Source organism: Adelges cooleyi, unplaced genomic scaffold (assembly GCF_023614345.1).
Source record: "Adelges cooleyi isolate 19-005CV unplaced genomic scaffold, UGA_ACOO_1.1 ACOO_flye_CR_arks_rails_tigmint_CR_PRNA_23, whole genome shotgun sequence".
NCBI classification, from domain to species: Eukaryota; Metazoa; Arthropoda; class Insecta; order Hemiptera; family Adelgidae; genus Adelges; species Adelges cooleyi.
The window spans coordinates 17,813,862-17,832,140 of record NW_026095893.1 but is presented as its reverse complement, the minus strand read 5'-3'; positions in this window follow the sequence as shown (position 1 = coordinate 17,832,140).

Here is an 18,279-nt window from a genome sequence, read left to right as displayed (position 1 = left end):
GTATTGCTGCCTCGATCCATTTATTACTAGCCTAGCTTTATAACGTTCAACATCTCCGTTGCTCGCATATTTAACTTTGTATACCCAAGAATTATTTAAAATATTTTTGTCTGTCGGTCTGTCTACTAACTGCCAAGTATTATTTACAGCAAGTGAATTTAACTCGTCATTCATGGCTTCTGTCCATTCATGACTGTTTTCACCATTGATCGCATCATAATAATTTATTGGTTCCATACCTTTCGCTGTACATGCGGCGTATCTGTCAGGTTTTCGTAGTTGACCCCGGTCACGTAAGTCGTAACGTGATTCTTCACGTTCTGACTCGTCCGCTACTGGTCGTTGTGAAGTATCGTGTTGAATATCTAAATCACTTTCATATAATGATACATCAACAGTATTGTGACATTCGTTTTTAAATATGACATCCCTAGAATCAATTATAATTCGTTTTTGTTCTAAATATACACGATATCCTTTCTTGTCAATTGAGTACCCTACGAAAATACCTGATTCACTTCTAGGATCCAATTTTTGACGTTTCTCTTTGGGAATATGTGTGTACACTTTTGTCCCAAATACTCTCAGATGTTTTATATCTGGCATTTTATTATAAAATAATTCATATGGACACTTACCTTCCACAGAACTTTTACCAGTTAGATTTATCGTGTATACTGCCGTATTAACTGCTTCAGCCCAAAATGATAAATCCATTTTATTAGCATGAATCATTGTTCTAGCAGAATCCATAATTGTTCTGTTTTCTCTCTCGATTTTTCCATTTTGAGGAGAAGAGTAAATTTGAGTCTTCCGATGTTGTATCCCAAATGTCTGAAATATTCTAGTTACATCATCATTTAAAAATTCAGTACCATTATCTGTCTGAATCGCCTTTATCTTAAAACCTGAACCTGTTTTAAAACTTTTTATAAATAACTTAAGTTTATTTTTCACTTCACTTTTATGTTTCAAAAAATATACCGTACGAAATCTACAGTAATCGTCTTTACATAGTAGAAAATACCTTGACCCGCCTTTCGATTTCTTTTGGATCGGCCCGCACAGGTCTGCATAAATTAAATCACCTATATTTTGTGAAATATTTGTCCTGGTTTTAAATGACTTTCTCGATTGTTTGCCAATTATACAGTCATCGCATTGAAAAGTGTCGTCTTTGTCTGGTACCTGTATATTATGTTTTAACAAACACGTTCTTACATACCCGATATTTTGATGAGCTAATCTTTTATGCCAAACACGTATTGAATCAGCCATTACTGCTGTTGCATTCGCTTCAATATTTTTAATTGAATCATTTGTATTGCCCGTCAATGTCACGTCTGTAGAAACCTGCAATACTTTTATTTTTAAATGATATAAACCGTTGTTGCGTTTACCTTCGCAAACAACTTTGTTATTCTTCAAGAAAACGCACATTTTACTGTCAGACTTCATTATTAATCCCTTATCTAGTGCTGCACCACAACTAAATAAATTAAACTTTAAGTCTTTTACATACAACACATTTGATAAATAATTTTTGTACGTTTTGTTTTTAACTTGACAAGATATATTAATTCTCCCAGAACCTTTTGCCAACAAAACTGATCCATCCCCGATTGTTACTTTTGCTGGTGAATCAAATTGTTTGTACTCACAAAACCATTCCATATGTCCTGTCATATGGTCAGTTGCTCCACTGTCGAGAAACCATTGATCCTCTTCTTTTTCCGTGAATAATAATTCACTATAGAAGGCTTGCCCTGTTGAACTTGAATTTGAAGAATCGGATTTCGCACCCTCTTGATCCTTTTTGTACTTTCTGCAGTCCCTTTTAAAATGACCTGGTTTTTGACAATAAAAACAGGGACCTACCTTTTTAGTACCAGTATTTTGTTTACTGAATTTTTGTTCAACTGACTTCTCACCACTCGGCTTCTTAGAAAATTTCTTTTGAAACTTTCTGGCAGTCAAAGCATTATTTTCTTCTGCTTCAACCCCTGAACTAACCTGTTGCATTCTGGATTCTTCTATAAGTAACCTAGATGTTAGAACATTTAGATTTTTACTCGCCTCAGGAACACTATCCCAAGCGCTGTAAAAATGTTTGTAAGTCGATGGTAGAGTCATTAAAATTTTGGTTATTAACATCCCTTCCGAGATATTTTCTCCTAGTGAGTTGAGTTGGTTCCGTAAATTTTGAAGTTTACTTATGTGGGTCGATATATCATCAGAGGAATTTTTACTGTAACTAAAAAATTTATTTTGTAGTAAATGTACACTTGCCTCTGTTTTTTGCTCGTAGACACTCAGCAACTTATTCCACATTTCATTGGCGGTTTGACAATTAATTAAACATTGTAACGGTCCATCATCCACTGACGTTACAATTATCTTTTGGCATTTTCCGTCTGCCCTTCGCCATGCAGATATTTCATTAGCACACCTCGCCCGTGCTTGTTCTTCTGTTTCAGTGGATGTTTTGACTAACCTTGGTTTTGGTATTTCTCCGCTAAGTATTCCTTCCAGGTCAAAACTGTTCACAATGACCCTTATTTGGAATTTCCATAACAGCCATCCTTCTGCACTGGACAACTTAGTAATCTTGACCGAATCTTCCATGACGTCGATCGAACTGTACAATTGTCTGTACCAAGAAATATTACCTTTAGTCAGTAAGTATGTATTGGTCAGTATTCGATGTTTGACTTTTGAGTATCGTGGTCTGGGCCAATAACCTGTTGAGATTAATTGTAGTGGAACACAAAAGAAATAACAAACAAACACTTTGAGTAATAATAGAGTTAATATTATAGACACAAGTTAAACCAATAATAACAATACAATATATGTATAAGTCAGAAGTAACAAGCACATTAACAAAATAGTAGCTGTGGAACGAGTGTCTCCCCTTGTCCACATACAAAGGTATTTATATCATAAATCTAGGTTAAATCAATTCATACAAAATACTTTCTAAGATTTCACATACAATAGTGTCTTCCTCGACATACTAAACTAATCACATTAAAACTATCTTAGAATATTAATTACATTTCAACAGATACAGGTATTTAGATCAACACATTGTGCATCCTCACTATTGACTGACTATTTACACTATTGACACTTCCTTATTTGCATAAAATGCTTTATTGAGCTTTCTCTATACCAATTAGAAGTGTATATTATTGATAAAAGTTCCTATTCAGTAATGCATCACATCCTTAGCTATATTCACTGAGTGATGTCACAAATTAGATTGTCTAAGCCATCTGTATCATGCATTGAACGAGAGACGACTAATAAAATAAACAAGTACATATAATTTGGTGAAAAGGATCGTAATTTAAAATTATAATTTACTTATATTATTTAACTTACACGAGACAGAGAGGGGCAGTAGAGTGTTTGAAAGTATTTTGAAAAAAAAAAACAGCTATGGCCGACATTGTGTGAGATATACTTCAAACATAATACTATTAAAATATCCTGGAAAACGTTAAAAGTCTTTGGTTAGTTAGTTAAATATTTTTGTATATTTTACAATGATGTGTTTGTTTTTTTATAATTTATTTTACAATATGAATTATACATGCAATTTTAAATAAATATTGTTTATACAATACATCTAACTCGTTTAAGCGAATGTTTGTGAAGGAGTCAGCGAGAAATATTAAAACAAAAATTTGCAAGTGTAAAGAAATTCCAGATGAAAAATGTGAATATTGATCTAAGATGCTATAAATTATATACTAGTCGGTGAAAGGATTTATTTATAATAAAAAATTTGGTTATCCACATTATTATCCAAATATTTATATTAATTTAAAAATATTCCATAAGAGATGGAATGTATTCTGTTAGTCTTAAAATATAATTTTGTTCTATACATTTATAAAACTAAATTCGGAATAGTGACGATTGCCCTACAATTTTAATTACTCGAGTAAAAAATTGTTGGACCCAAAATAAAGTAATTATCAAAAATTGTTTTAACGTTGGAGACTTCAAATAATTTAACTAGGTCGATGATAAAATATGTTGTTTTTGTTTTAGAATATTTTCTTATGTAGGACATTGGTGTATGACTGTAACTGTTTGAACAAGCATACAAAACAAGTAGTCTTTTTATTTCACATAAATAATACAACTTAAAACGTGTTTTCAATACGTTTTCCCGTTTAAGAAAGTGAATAAACAATTATTTAGAAAGGTTTTAAATTTTGAATGTAAAAATTATTATAGTTGTATTATTTATGACCGGATATAGACAATTTTAGGTGTTCTAAGACCAATTGTAGGATATAAATAAAATACAATACAACATAAAAAATATATGTATTCATGATAATTCATAGTTTTTTTAATATTATATAAATAATACTATATTATAAATATATTTACAAGTTTTTCACTTCTGTAAATTCTACCCAAAGGTATACAATACATTTGTGTCTATATCGAATATGTTTAACAGAAAAAAACTCCAAGGTCTTTTATTTACTAACACATTTAATAGTATGAAAAATCTGAGTACATCTACCATTAGGGAGCTTTTTTGTGTGTATTATTATGACTCATATGTTTTTTCATACCGATACGAATTTAAGGTAAATAAAACTAAAAAAAAAAAAATATATTACTTACTGTGTGTTACTTACGCATTTGTAACATACAACGAAAATTCAGAGTATAAAATAAAACCTTATATATTATGGTTTGGAAATCCAAATTTGGGCCTCAAAGAGCAATCCAGTGATCACAGATAAAAATACAAATATTGATAAGAGCATTGTACCTAATGACAATTATGGGCTTGGTAAATTAATTTTTAGTTTAAGGGTGGATATGATTTGGGTTACATTTGTTACATTTTTGTTTTAAATGCATTCACTTTTTGTTATCTCTGGTGAAACCAGACTATTTAATAAAAAATTTCAATTAAACAATTTTTAGTCTTTAAATAAAACCACTCTTCTGTGTTGGAATCTATAATGTAAGAGTGACTAAAGAATTGAATGCTCTCAGTTTGTCAGTTGTACATTGACTGATTACATACTTAACATGCTACAATACATTTAAATGACAATTACGAATAGGGCTTTGCACATTAAAGGACTTGTTTCCACAAGGAGTTGAACAAAAGTAAAAAAGAAAGCAGAGTTTAAACATTATGGAATCTTTATAAATTAGTCACAAATATAAAATAGGTTTATTTATTATCCACAAATTACAAAAGCAATAAATATTTACAATGTGCATTTTTTTTTTTTTTTGAAAGCTTCAGAGGAACTATACTCATCGGCTAGTATGTCTAAACTTTTGTGATGTGCGATTCAATATTTAGTATAGCAATACTGTTTATTTAATGCACTAAATGATCGCTCTGAAAAGCAGTTTGATACGGGCCAACATAGATACATTCTCAGAGCAATATTTACAAATGGGTTTGAAGGGTCTTCAAATCCTTCATTTTTAAGTGTTAGACACATCTCTATAATCGATTCACTAACAGAAGATGGGCTATGTACAAATCTGATGGCGCCTCTAAAAAATTGCCACCCAGAGCGATCGCCCCCCCTCTCTAAATACTTCACTGTCGTCTCTCTATATACATGTATTGCATACATTGTAACACCTATTTATCGTTGTTAACAATATAATGAAATATTTTCATTGTCTATTTACTCACTCACACAGAGCAACCTGGAAATTGACTACGGTAAAAGTGTAATTTTCCCCTTTTTTTGGGGGGTTTTCCTTAGAAAAAAATAAGTTTGATCACAGGTTTTTTTTGAGAAAATTGCATATGTTATAGTTCCATTCTAGATAATATACCTTAGGTCTAATTTCCCCGACCTAAATCCCCAAAACTTTGCTTCGAAATGTGAAATAAAGCAAAAAAATTCTAGCTTTTCTATTGGAAACGGTTTAAATTCCAAACAAATTTAGTATTAGTTTGACTTGGTAGTCGTTAAATCTTAAAATTGCGCCAACCAAATTTTTTATAACTTTCAGCCTTTTTCCCAGGAGGAGGGAGGGTTGTTGAAATTTCGGGGTATTCCTTGTGCGATTTTGTTGATGAAACTTTTTATATAGAAAATGCTAGGGTTATAAGAAATCGAAAATATTTTCGAAAAACATACACTTGTGCACACATGAGAACGTTTTAGTCATTATTTTTGCCATCGATAAATTGTCATACATTTTAAGTAGAAAAATACGTCGATCGAACCACAAAAACAATGTATACAATTATCAATGTTCGAATTTCTCATTTTTTTTTTTTTTTGTACACATCTTAGTGTTACTTTTTACTTCGAAAATTCGAAGGTCATAGCAAATCGTCTAAACTTGAAAATGTTATCGAATCGGATATACTAATTTTAAGTATTTTAAAATTTTTACTCCCTTAAAGTTGACAACTAGACAACATTTGCGATTTATAGAGTTGCTAATCGAAGGAATTGGTCCAGTTAAAAAATGTTACAATGCATATACAGAAACAAAAAAAACCTACATCATAATGCAAATATATTTCAGATATCAGCTGTTGACCCTTACTCATTGCAACCTACATACTTACAACCGTAAAAACGAAATTCCCCCCTAGTTTCTAAGGAAAGACAACTTTTTTTTTAATTAGTTAAAACTTGACTATAGCTATAATCTCGAAAGTCTTTTCATATGCTTCTAATCACCAGTAGTTAGAACCACGTGTCTTAAAAATGTACTAAGTAATGCTTAATTTTTAAAAAAATAGACCATCTATTAGTGTTATTTAAATAGATAATGAAGTATAGAATTGCGACTAGCCAAAAAATACTTGTTTTCACCGAGATGTACACACTTTTCTTGTGCAGGCAAAAAAAAAAATGTTTTGAACCTGTCTAAAAATTATATTCATATTTATCAGACAATAACTGGATATTTATCACTGTAATTATTTTCTGCCAGTTTCTGGAAAGACGGGAGGAATTTAATTAAAAATTTTGAAAATATAATAAAAACTATAATTAGTATCACTTTGTTCTAAATTTTCTTTTTTGCGGTTTGGTAATCAAACAAACCACAGTGCAAACTAATCACAAAAAACAATTCCTGGTTGATAAAATCACTTTGGGAAGAAATGCATAAAATTGTTAATATGATATTACCGCCGATAGTACATTTTATATATTAAAAATATAAATAGGTATTGATAAGCACTGTAAAGACAATGCACTTAAATTAACCTATAACTATTGCATATAATTAGTAGGAATCATGTCGCACCCTTGGAGCAAGACTGCCACAACTCAAGTTCTGAGGAAATACAACTTAAAGATTGAACCTGCTCCCAAATGGTTTATTTTGAACTTTGAGAGCTTTAATTTTAATACTTTTTAATTATTTTCATGTTACCCGGTGCTTGTTATTTTAATGTCAAGCTACTTAGTTAAATCTCAATCAGACACCACAATTTAGGGTTACGGCTATTTAGCAATAGGTTTTAACAAACCAAACTGCCAAATTTGTTTGTTGTGCCAGTTTACCATTTTAAATATTTTATAAGCCGTAATGAGAAATGTGGCAACTTTGTTTTTCTTTTTAGATTATTAATATATTGTTACAAGACAAAATGTGTCAGTTTGTTATTATTTCACCAGTGTCATTTGGTTAAGAATTATTATCAAATTTAAAGTTAAAACGCCTCAAACCGAAATCAGACAGTCTTGATTTATTATGCTCTAGTATAAAAAACTGTAGCATTATTATATTTTTTTTAACCGAAAAAACCAAGAAATTTATTACAGAAACGTTGGTTGGGTTAAACGTCAATTATTCATGCCTGGCAGGACACGAGGGGATTTGTTCCCTTAACCCTTTTTTTTTTCATCTACCTATTAAATTATGATAAAGACAATTTTGATCTAATATACCATTAGATAAAAAAAGGAAATGTAAATAATACATTTTAAAATTCGTTCGCCAGGAACTAAAATACATTTTTAGACCCTTAAGAAAAGTTTTATGCCTTTCCGGTCGTTATTTTGCTAAATTCGTTTTTTATGACTACATTTTGCACATCGATAAAGAAAACAAAATGATAAATCGTTGTAAAGCAAATACCCAATATTAATACACGTGTACCTTCGAGTATATTACAAAAACATGTTATTCTACTATTTTCGATAAACTAAAATACACTTGAAAATTGATTGATTCATTAAGGACAGGACACTAGTTTTCTCTTAGAATAATAGCATTTTTGTAGCTTCTATAATAATTGGAGACACTTAATTTGGTGTTATTTTACAATATTATAAAACTATTACTAAACATTTACCTTTTCTATTTTTTTTTCACAGCTCAGTATTTTTACAAAAGCGTAGTGCCAGCAGAAAAAAATAATATTTCACTCCACCCTTCCTCCCGTTCTAAATTTTAATGTTTAATAACTCCCAAAGTAATTAGCCAAAATTGGTTATCGACCGGTATACTATTCAGAAAAAAATTCTCAGTTTAAATAGTAAACTAAATATGTACACAAGTAACTATTTAAGTTTTTTAAAAGTTGATAGGCTTATGGAAAATAATAAAAAAAAAAGGTTAATGTTTAGTATTTTTGTAATATTTTAAAATATAAAAATATTGAAAATATTTAAAACGGCAGAGACCATAAAAGATTGTGGACAATTTGCAACAAATTAAGGGTTCCGTTTTAGGCTAATTCGAACCAATAAGTCATTAATGATAAGACCATTGCATAGGTGTTAAATTATTTTTATAATTGTTAGAGAGTGAGGATTTTGCATAATTTCGCACATTGGCGCATGTGTTTCAAAAGTTACACCGAGTTCAAAAGTAAATAAAGATTTACATGTACGATTTTCTATGAAAGTATTATTTATCAAATTCTCGCCTAAGCATTAACTCGAAAACACAATTTTTTTACTTTAGAAAAACACTCGGGTTGTTCGATGTGCGTTCCCATTTCCACTGTTTACATAAATTGAAATATACAAATCGACAAATTCAAGTTCTTAAGAAATTCATGGCCAACCCAACTTATTGACGCTTTTTTAGAATAATAAAAAAAAACAATTTACGTGAATAGTTTTTGTTTTTTTTTTGTATTACAATGTTATTTCAAGGTCATTGTGATTTTCCCCCCTTCTAGTAAAGGGATTTTAGGGAGGCGCGATTTTGCATTATCTTATAGCAACTTGTATGAATAATAAATTTAGACATTTATGTTAATCTATTTTTTGTTTTTTTAGTAAAATAGAATTTGATTGGACTTTGAAGTTTATAATTTAATTTAAGAGTCGTAGTCTTTTAAATGAGTTGGATTATTATTTTTATTTTTATAATACATAAATAGTCGCGTTTGCATTAATCAAAGTAATTAAGCTTAAACGCCAAACCAGTTCACTAAACTGCCATAATCTACTATGTAAGGTTCAACTCTAAACTCAATGGTTATCCGAACCAACTCGCTTACAACCTCCCTACTAGTATACACAATACTATGATACCGACCGTTGGGTCTTAAACTAACCTAACACGGGTCGATGTTACCAACCGACGGTTATTGGCGTCTGTTCGTTTCTCACATCTGGTACACCGTGTTTGTAATTGGTCCAGTATTAAAAAAGTTACAGTGTAAACAGATAAAAAAAAAGCCCACATCATAGTAAAACCAATACTAAAATGTACGCAATCTGCGATAAACACAGTTTTTCGGAAATTAAAGAAAAACTGTAGTACCAAATTTGTTTTCCGTTTAATGTGTTGTGGATACATATGATTTCTAACTACTGGTAAATTTTTAACTTAAAAGTCCTAAAATTAAAACTAAAAATCTTGAACCCCCCTAGAGGTGGGAAATGGGTATAATTTAAATTTGATACAACTGACGTGTGGAGGCATACCAAATAGATATTTCTAATAAATTTCAACTCGATCCGACTCTTTTTCTCGAAATTATAGCCAGTAAAAGTTCTAGCTTAAAAACTCGGACGGTTTTTTTTTTGTTTTCTCAAATTTCCACTGTGAAGAAGTAAAGTTTTTCAACTTACCCCCCCCCCCCAAGTACCAATTACATGAAATTTGTGATTTATAGAGTTACTATTTGAAGGAATTGGTCCAGTATTAAAAAAGTTACAGTGTATACAGATAAAAAAAAAAAGCCCACATCAGAGTACCAATACCTACGCCGCACTGCATCGAAGCTAAAATGTAATTGTGCAGTGTTAGAAATACATAAAATTACCCAATAATTTGTTTTGTAAAATTTGTGACAACTTCATGTAAAATTAATTTTTTTGGTCAATAATTTGCAGGAAATACCTTACGGAATTTCGACACAATCTGTATCAGATATGGATTTTGATCCTCATTCTTTGTTATTATTGAACTATACGGTACTTAGTAGAAGTCAACATTTTGTAAATCAAAATGATTATCCTGGACTTTTCATATTGCAAAAAAACCCCAAAATGTGTACATATTTTTCAACTTTTAATATTTCATAGAAACTTGTGATCCCCTCCCCACCCCCCTAGCTCTATCGTACTCCGTCGCCACAATGCCCCGTCTTGGCTTTTCTATTTTTTTTTGTTTTCTAACACGCATTTCGTTGCCAAGCGGATAAAATATTACATTTATGTGTAATCGCAAATGTGTTAAATTTTAATACGTGCATATAGTCATAAAAGAATTGTGAAACTTAAGATGACATGTACAAACTGTATATATTATGGTAACAAACATAATTCACCCAACTCATCCCCGTCATTTTTGCATGGTGGGAAATCTGAGGTTTTTGCAAAATGTGTTGTTATATCTTAAACACTGCGTTTACTTACTGTTTTATTACTTATCATATTTATAAATGCTGGCGTTATATTTTTGTTATAAATGGATTTAGACATTTGTAACATAAATTGTTTTCAATAAATAATAAATAAATTCTTTAAAGAAAAAACAAACAAACAGACATCTTATGTATAGGACACTATATAAAATGTTACAGACAAAACTAGATTACTTTGAACCTAATATTTATATAAAATTGCCTATTTATATAATATTATTGTACAGTGTATGAAAATGGTTAAACACACTTGCAAACAATTGTTTTGTGTAAACTAAAAATGGTGTTCGTTTGTACCAATTGTTTTTAGTATTAAAAATACAACCAACCTAATAAATCATTGTTTTATGTTAAAATGTTATTCGAGCATTTTACTGCGCAGTACTATCAAAACGAAGTTGATATATTCGAACCTGAGCATTATTTTTATTTGGTCACGTCAAATATGAGCGCAGAAAAATGTTTCAGTTCTCTGGAGAAATGTTTTTCAGATTAACTTGCTCTCTTGGAACGATTATTGTTATAACTTAGTGTATAGTATAAACTGCTGATACGTAACATCTCTTTCCTTTTTTTTTTTTTATATATTAAAAATAATATACTTAACCATAATTACATTTTTAATATTATATAGATAGATAATACAAATTATTACAAAAACAATATCAAATTACAGTAACAATATTTCATGCAAAAAATAATAATTATGTGTAGTAAATATGTTTTTATAATATGCAAAAATAATACAGTAACATACTTATTTATAATCACAAGGAGAAAAGCACTAAATAGGTTTTAAATCCTAACGGGTCTAGGAGATTTTTGTGTTGTGGTATTTATTGGTACAGTGGAATCAGAGTTTGTTTAGTCAACACTAGGCGTGTCTGAATAATTAGAAGCAGGAGATAACCTATTTTCTTTTTGACCGTGTGGTCATATCTGGTCATTGTGCCTTATCCATTCAGAACCATCATTTAAAACTACTTTATGAGTATTATGACTAATATTATCATTAATTGTACCCTTCTGCCAATTTTCACTTGTTTATCTGTAATCTTTAACTAACACAACATCCCTCTTTTCTAAATTTAAGTCTCTTTTGTCCCCGTTTTTTATTTGGGTTACTTGATTATAAATAACTACTTCGTTGGTGTTTGGTATAAATAAATCAAATAGTGTTCGTGTCAAATGACCTAACATGAGTTGTGCGGGAGATTCGTGTGCTGCCGAATGTGGTGTATTCCTATACATCAGCAAAAATTTATTTAAATGAATTAATGAAATAGAACAGTTTTTAAAAAAAACTGTTTTACGATTTTTATACCTGACTTCGCAAAACCGTTTGAAGCCGGGTGAAACGGAGCTCCTGTTAAATGCCTAATACCAAGTTTTTTTACAGTATGCCTGAAATTCGACACCGCAAAATATTTTGCGCCATCGCTTGTTATTGTTCTCGCGATTCGAAATGTATTGTAGTACATATATATAATATTTAAAGTATTATAGTTCAGAAATTGTATCATAATTTTTGTTGACTGAGTATATTAGTAATACATAATAATGAATTACACATTTGATGAGGAATTTCTGTAAATTGAGTTTTTAGAGAACAATGAAATGACAACTTTGATAACCCTTCATTAGGTAAACAGAAGTTATTTTATGTAGGTTAGGTAAAAAGGAATGGCCCAGACTTGCATTATAGCTCGACCAAATCAGGTTGAATGTTTTCCTAAACATACTATGGGTCTTAGTCTCTACTGACGTGTGGCAAAGCTACAACCCGTTGAATATAAAACTCGAATAGCCAATAAAATATCCTCAATTGCTAAGACTTTAATGTTAAAAAAAACATTGTAATTGTTTTGAAATAAAAAAAAAGGCGGGAAAAATTAACAGGAATAGTGTGAACTATTGGTTGTTTTAAAATAGCAATAAAAATAGAACACTTTTTTAAGATTGTCATTAAGTACAATCCTTTTATCGACATATTTTGTATTTTTATCTATGAACACTGGACCTCCCTTACTTGCTCACCTACTACAGCTCATTATCTCACATTTAATATTTTGTTACTGTGCTTGGGTTGACCCTACTTTCCCCAGATTAACATTAAAGTGTTTATTTAATGGAGATTTTATCACTTCCAGTTATAATAATTTCTGCAAGCTCGTGACCTCCTCATCCCACAATGTACTGGCTTTTTATGGCTTTATTTTATATTCTGAGTTTTCGTTGTATGAAATGCGCTAGTATATTATAAAAAACGGTAAAGTGTGTATACAACACACGGTTAGTAATATTTTTTGGGCGTCTATTTACCTTAAATTCGTATAGGCATGAAAAAACATATGAGTTATAATATCACTTCATATTATTGCACATAGAAAAAATTTAAACCAAACTACTTTTAGCTGATAGAAAACCAAAGCGACTATAATATAATATAACTAAATATATAATATAATATAATAAAAACAATAATAGAAAAGTTATTACCAAAATTTCCGGTAGAGAGTTGGTTGGGATGACCATTGAAGTTAGAATAAAATAAAATAGTAATAATAAAAATAAAGTTTGACAACAGGATTTTGAAAAAATTGTATATGCTAGAGCCCCATATAAGATCTATCTTTCAAACTTCAATACCTAAAACTTAGGTTGAAAAAGTGAAATATAGAAAAAAATTCTACCCCTTCTAGGGGAAAGTGTTTCAGATATTTTGTTGGTTTGACAATGTTTATCTGTAGTACTATGTTTAAACATAATAATATGTCAAAATTAATAATATGATTTGCTGTTACACAAAAAAAAAATTGTTAATAAATTTTACAATTTGCCCGTTATATATACATTTTGACTCGAGACGTAGGTATAGTTTTTTTTTTTGTGAATCGTCAGCCATCGCAGCTGTATCGCAAAAAAAAAGAAAAAAAAGAGACCTTCTTAAAAAGTATAGTTTAATAACAACTGTCAACTAATGCCACCGATTGTTCGATTGTTTATACAAATTTAACTGTTTTCCAAAATAATTATTGTTACTCTAAGTAATTAGTATCGAAAGGGAATCAAAATATCAACTGTTAGGTATCACCCTAAATAAATGTTCTCTGTTTAAAAAGTTAATCAAGTGTAGATATATTTTACCATTTAAGAATACTATGCCTTTTCAGTCGTTATTTGGCCTTATTCGTTTCCTTTGACTACTTTTTGTGCATAGAATATTACTCTCAGTCAAATTTTGTATTAAAGAACTATAATGAGAAATTCAAAATCTTACAGCTCCTAGTAAAAAAAAGTCTCCATTACAAAACATTTACCTATTGTTCTACATACATACATATAAGCAAGTGCTGCAAAAATGTCAGAATTTTTAGTTCATATGATAAAAAGTTATAGGCTCTTAATATATAACTTATATTATGAATATTATAAAAAAAAGAACACTTAAAATAAAATTGTTTAGTGTAAGTTCCATCACGATATCATAGTTAGTCATTAAGTAACGTGAAGAACTTGAGGTGTTTTCACAATAAATTTCCGGAATATAGCATCGCCTAAGTCCAATTATTTTTTTAAAAAATAGTTTTCTTCACTTTTTTGGTTTTATGGAACTATTTGCATAGGATATGTAAGTTTAAGGCATTTCAAAAATCCACTCGCACACACATTGGGTGATTTGGCATGGAATGACCCATTGGTTTTACAATAAAGTGGACATTTTTTTTGTCCATGTACGCTGTAACTTTTTAATACTGGACCAATTCCTTCAAATAGCAACTTTATAAATCACAAATTTCATCTAGTTAGTACTTTGAAAAGGGGTAATACTGTAACAAAATTACTTCTTTACAATTCAAATTTGAAAAAAAACAAAACATTAACCATACAAGGTTTAATGGTTGAACTTTTACTGGCTATAATTTCGAGAAAAAGAGTCGGATCGAGTTAGATCAAATTTAAATTATACTCATTCCCCCCCCCCCTCCGTAGGGAGGTTGCAAATTTTAAGGGTTTTTTGGCCGTAATTTTAGGTCCTTTAAGCTGAAAATTTGTCAAGAGTTAGAACTCATAATATGTATCCATACTATGTTTCTGTTTGTATTTGCTTTAATATAAACTTTTTTAGCTTAAACATAAAACAAAACCGACAATGTACGTTTTTTTTTTAATTCCATTAAAATGTTAAAACTATACGACCAATACAAGGGAAATATAGGATAGTTATTAAGTATTAGTTTATTTTTATTCCATCGAACGGCAATGTCCAATTAATACAATAATATTATTGTATTATTTTTTCATATTTTTATGGTGACTAAATATTTTGTTTTTTATGCAATTTAGTAATTTTGGCGTTCTTTTTAAAAAATGTAGTCGAATTAAAACCAAATTTGTGTGAAATTTAAACCGTTTCTAATAAAAAAATATAGAATTTATTTCACTAAACAATAAGCAATAGACGGTTGGTAATATTATTTTTCTTATTTACCTTGAATTCGTATCGGTATGAAAACACCGATGTACTCACATAAGAATACACATAAAAAAGCTCCATGATTGTATTGTAGGTGTGTACATATTTTTCATGCTATTAAATGCGTTAGTACATAAAAGACCTTAAAGTTTTATTATAATAAACACATTCGATATAGACAAAAATGTTTTGTATACCTTTATGCAAATTACAGAAATGAGAATATTTTAAATAATAATAAGATTGATATAATAATAAAAAAACTATTAACTGTTATGAGAATCATTTTTCCTGTATTGTATTTTATTTTTATCCATATTCAATTGGTCTTATGGCACCTAAAAATGTCTACATCGGGTTATGAATAATGTTAGGTACTATAATATATTATATTTTTATATACATTTTAGAAATATTTAAAAAAATCTTATATGGCAACGTATTGAAAACACTTTTTAAGTGGTGTTATTTATTGATATAAGATGAAAACTTATTTTGATGTGTTGTTTTGTTTGCTTGTACAAACAGTTACAGTCATACACCAATGTACTGAAAAAGAGACTATTCGAAAACAAAAATAACATCTTATAAATCGACCTAGGTATTTTATTTGAAGTCTCTAACGTTTAAACGTATTTGATGATTATTATTTATTAGGTCCATTTATTTTTTACTAATATGCGGACATTTCAAGGGACCTACCTATACATAATAATTATATATTTCGTTTATTATGCGGTATACACATAGGCGTAATTATAATAAAAATGTTGAGGGTGTTTAAGCTCTGCATTTTTCGGATTTTAAAATTTTAATTAATGGGGTTAATGGTTTTGTTGAGCAAGAATGTCGTATAAACATTAAACATGTTAAATTTGTTTTACAAAGTTGTTGGCTTTTTTATGTTTTTTATATGAAACATTTAATATGAAAAGGTTTAAGACATAAGCACGAAAAATATTAGATGGTGCCCGTTTTAAAATTAGATGTGCTAATACCCCCTAATTGCGCTTATGCATATACATGAAAACATATGTTTTATCCATATTTTTACTGCAATAATTATTACTTTTAAAAATAAATTAAATTAATTTGTTAGAAATTGGTAAAAGTTGTTTATAAATATTAAATATACTTCCTTCATAATTTATTAAAGTCACAAAATTAAACAAAAATAATTTTAAAAATTGTTTAAAACAAAATAAAATATTGTTTTTAACTTGATACAAACAACTCTGCTGCCCATTGTTTGGGCTGATGTACAATTACTCATTAATTGTACACCAGTATTACGTTATTATCGTCGTGGCATCTATTAAAACTATATTAAAATGTTATGTAATAAATAATAAGTACACTGTACAATTAGGTTTTTGTTATTCCTACAGTATTTATTTCGGATTAATCGTGCTAATTTTTCGTTTTATACACTTTATGTATGTAGTACAAATATACTAATAATAATAATATAAAAAGACAGAAGACTAAAAATTATAACAACCTAAAATACATAAAATAATTATTATTTTATTTTACGTTCCGCCAAACTAAAGGAGGTTACAGTTTTAAAGTTAAATCAAATTTTAAGTTAAAAAAAAAAAGTAAAAAGAAATAAGGAAGAAGTTAAGAATCGAACCCGACACCCATCATCAAATTGAAGGGAGCACTACCGACTGCAACCATAACGACGATATTTTTTTCATAATTCCGCACCTTTTAAACGGCGGTCGTATGTACGTTCAGGTACGCATTATTAACACAGACATACAAGTAAAATAATGGAAGAAATATTGTTCCGAGCATTTTACTCGCTTCTGTAAAATAAAAATAAAACTGTGCCTGGTATTCATTGGATATGTATTTATGCTACTCGAAACAAAAACAACGATCGTCCGTCGGCGTGGCACGATGCGGCGGTCGGATGTACGACGTAACAACTGATAAAATCCAACAGACACCTGTATATTCCGGATTCTTACTTTCCGCACACGTAAGGTCCGCACAAATATGGTCTACCTAAATTAATTCTCGATACATGTACATATCTTACCCACGTTGTTTTAAAACGTTGAATATTCTGTGAAATAAAATAGATGAAAAGTTGTAAATTTATATATATATATATGCAGTTTTAGAAAAACCGGAGAAAGGTCGAAAATCGTTCAGCCCCCCTCCCCCCACTTTTAGCACAGAGTCCTCGAGGTCGAGAACTTGAGAAAATGTTAATTAACTATCTTTGAATAAAATCCCAAAGTTTCGTTAACTTCGGACTTTTTCTTATCTGAAACTACCTGTCGACTGGACTAATACTTTAGTGCAAACCTCGCGTTTCCCTGATCCGATTATACAATAATAATAATATGACGCATAACGTTCATAACATTTACAACAACGAATTACGACCACTACACTATGATTCCTAATGACGTATATTCGACAAGAGGCATCGTTTATGTTGGATTACTATATATAGGTGTACTTCATATGTAGGTATGTAAAGTTATTTGAAGAGCCTTCCTTCTCTTACTCATTTATCTTACCCCCATACACAAACACACAGTCACAGTACAGCATAAAGGCTGCTATCACCGATGTCAACAGAGATCTATACGGCCACATCGTTTGTCTGGTGTTCCAAGACCTCTGGTTGTTCCGGTTAGGTCGATGAAATCCGCACGATAAGTGTGTGTATATACACTGTACATAGTATACATTGTGTGAACGACAAACGGGTCCTTGCATTGTTATTTAATGGTGCAACCTTAACGGGGTTGCAAATTAAAACTACAAAATCTCTAGTTTTTCCGTAGTCGTTGTTGGCTGGTTTAAAACAAAAATAAATATTAACTTGACAACATTATCCAATTATTGAGATCGGTACTTGTTTGTACTGACAAACGACATAATAACCTACCAGGTTACCTGCCATATGGGG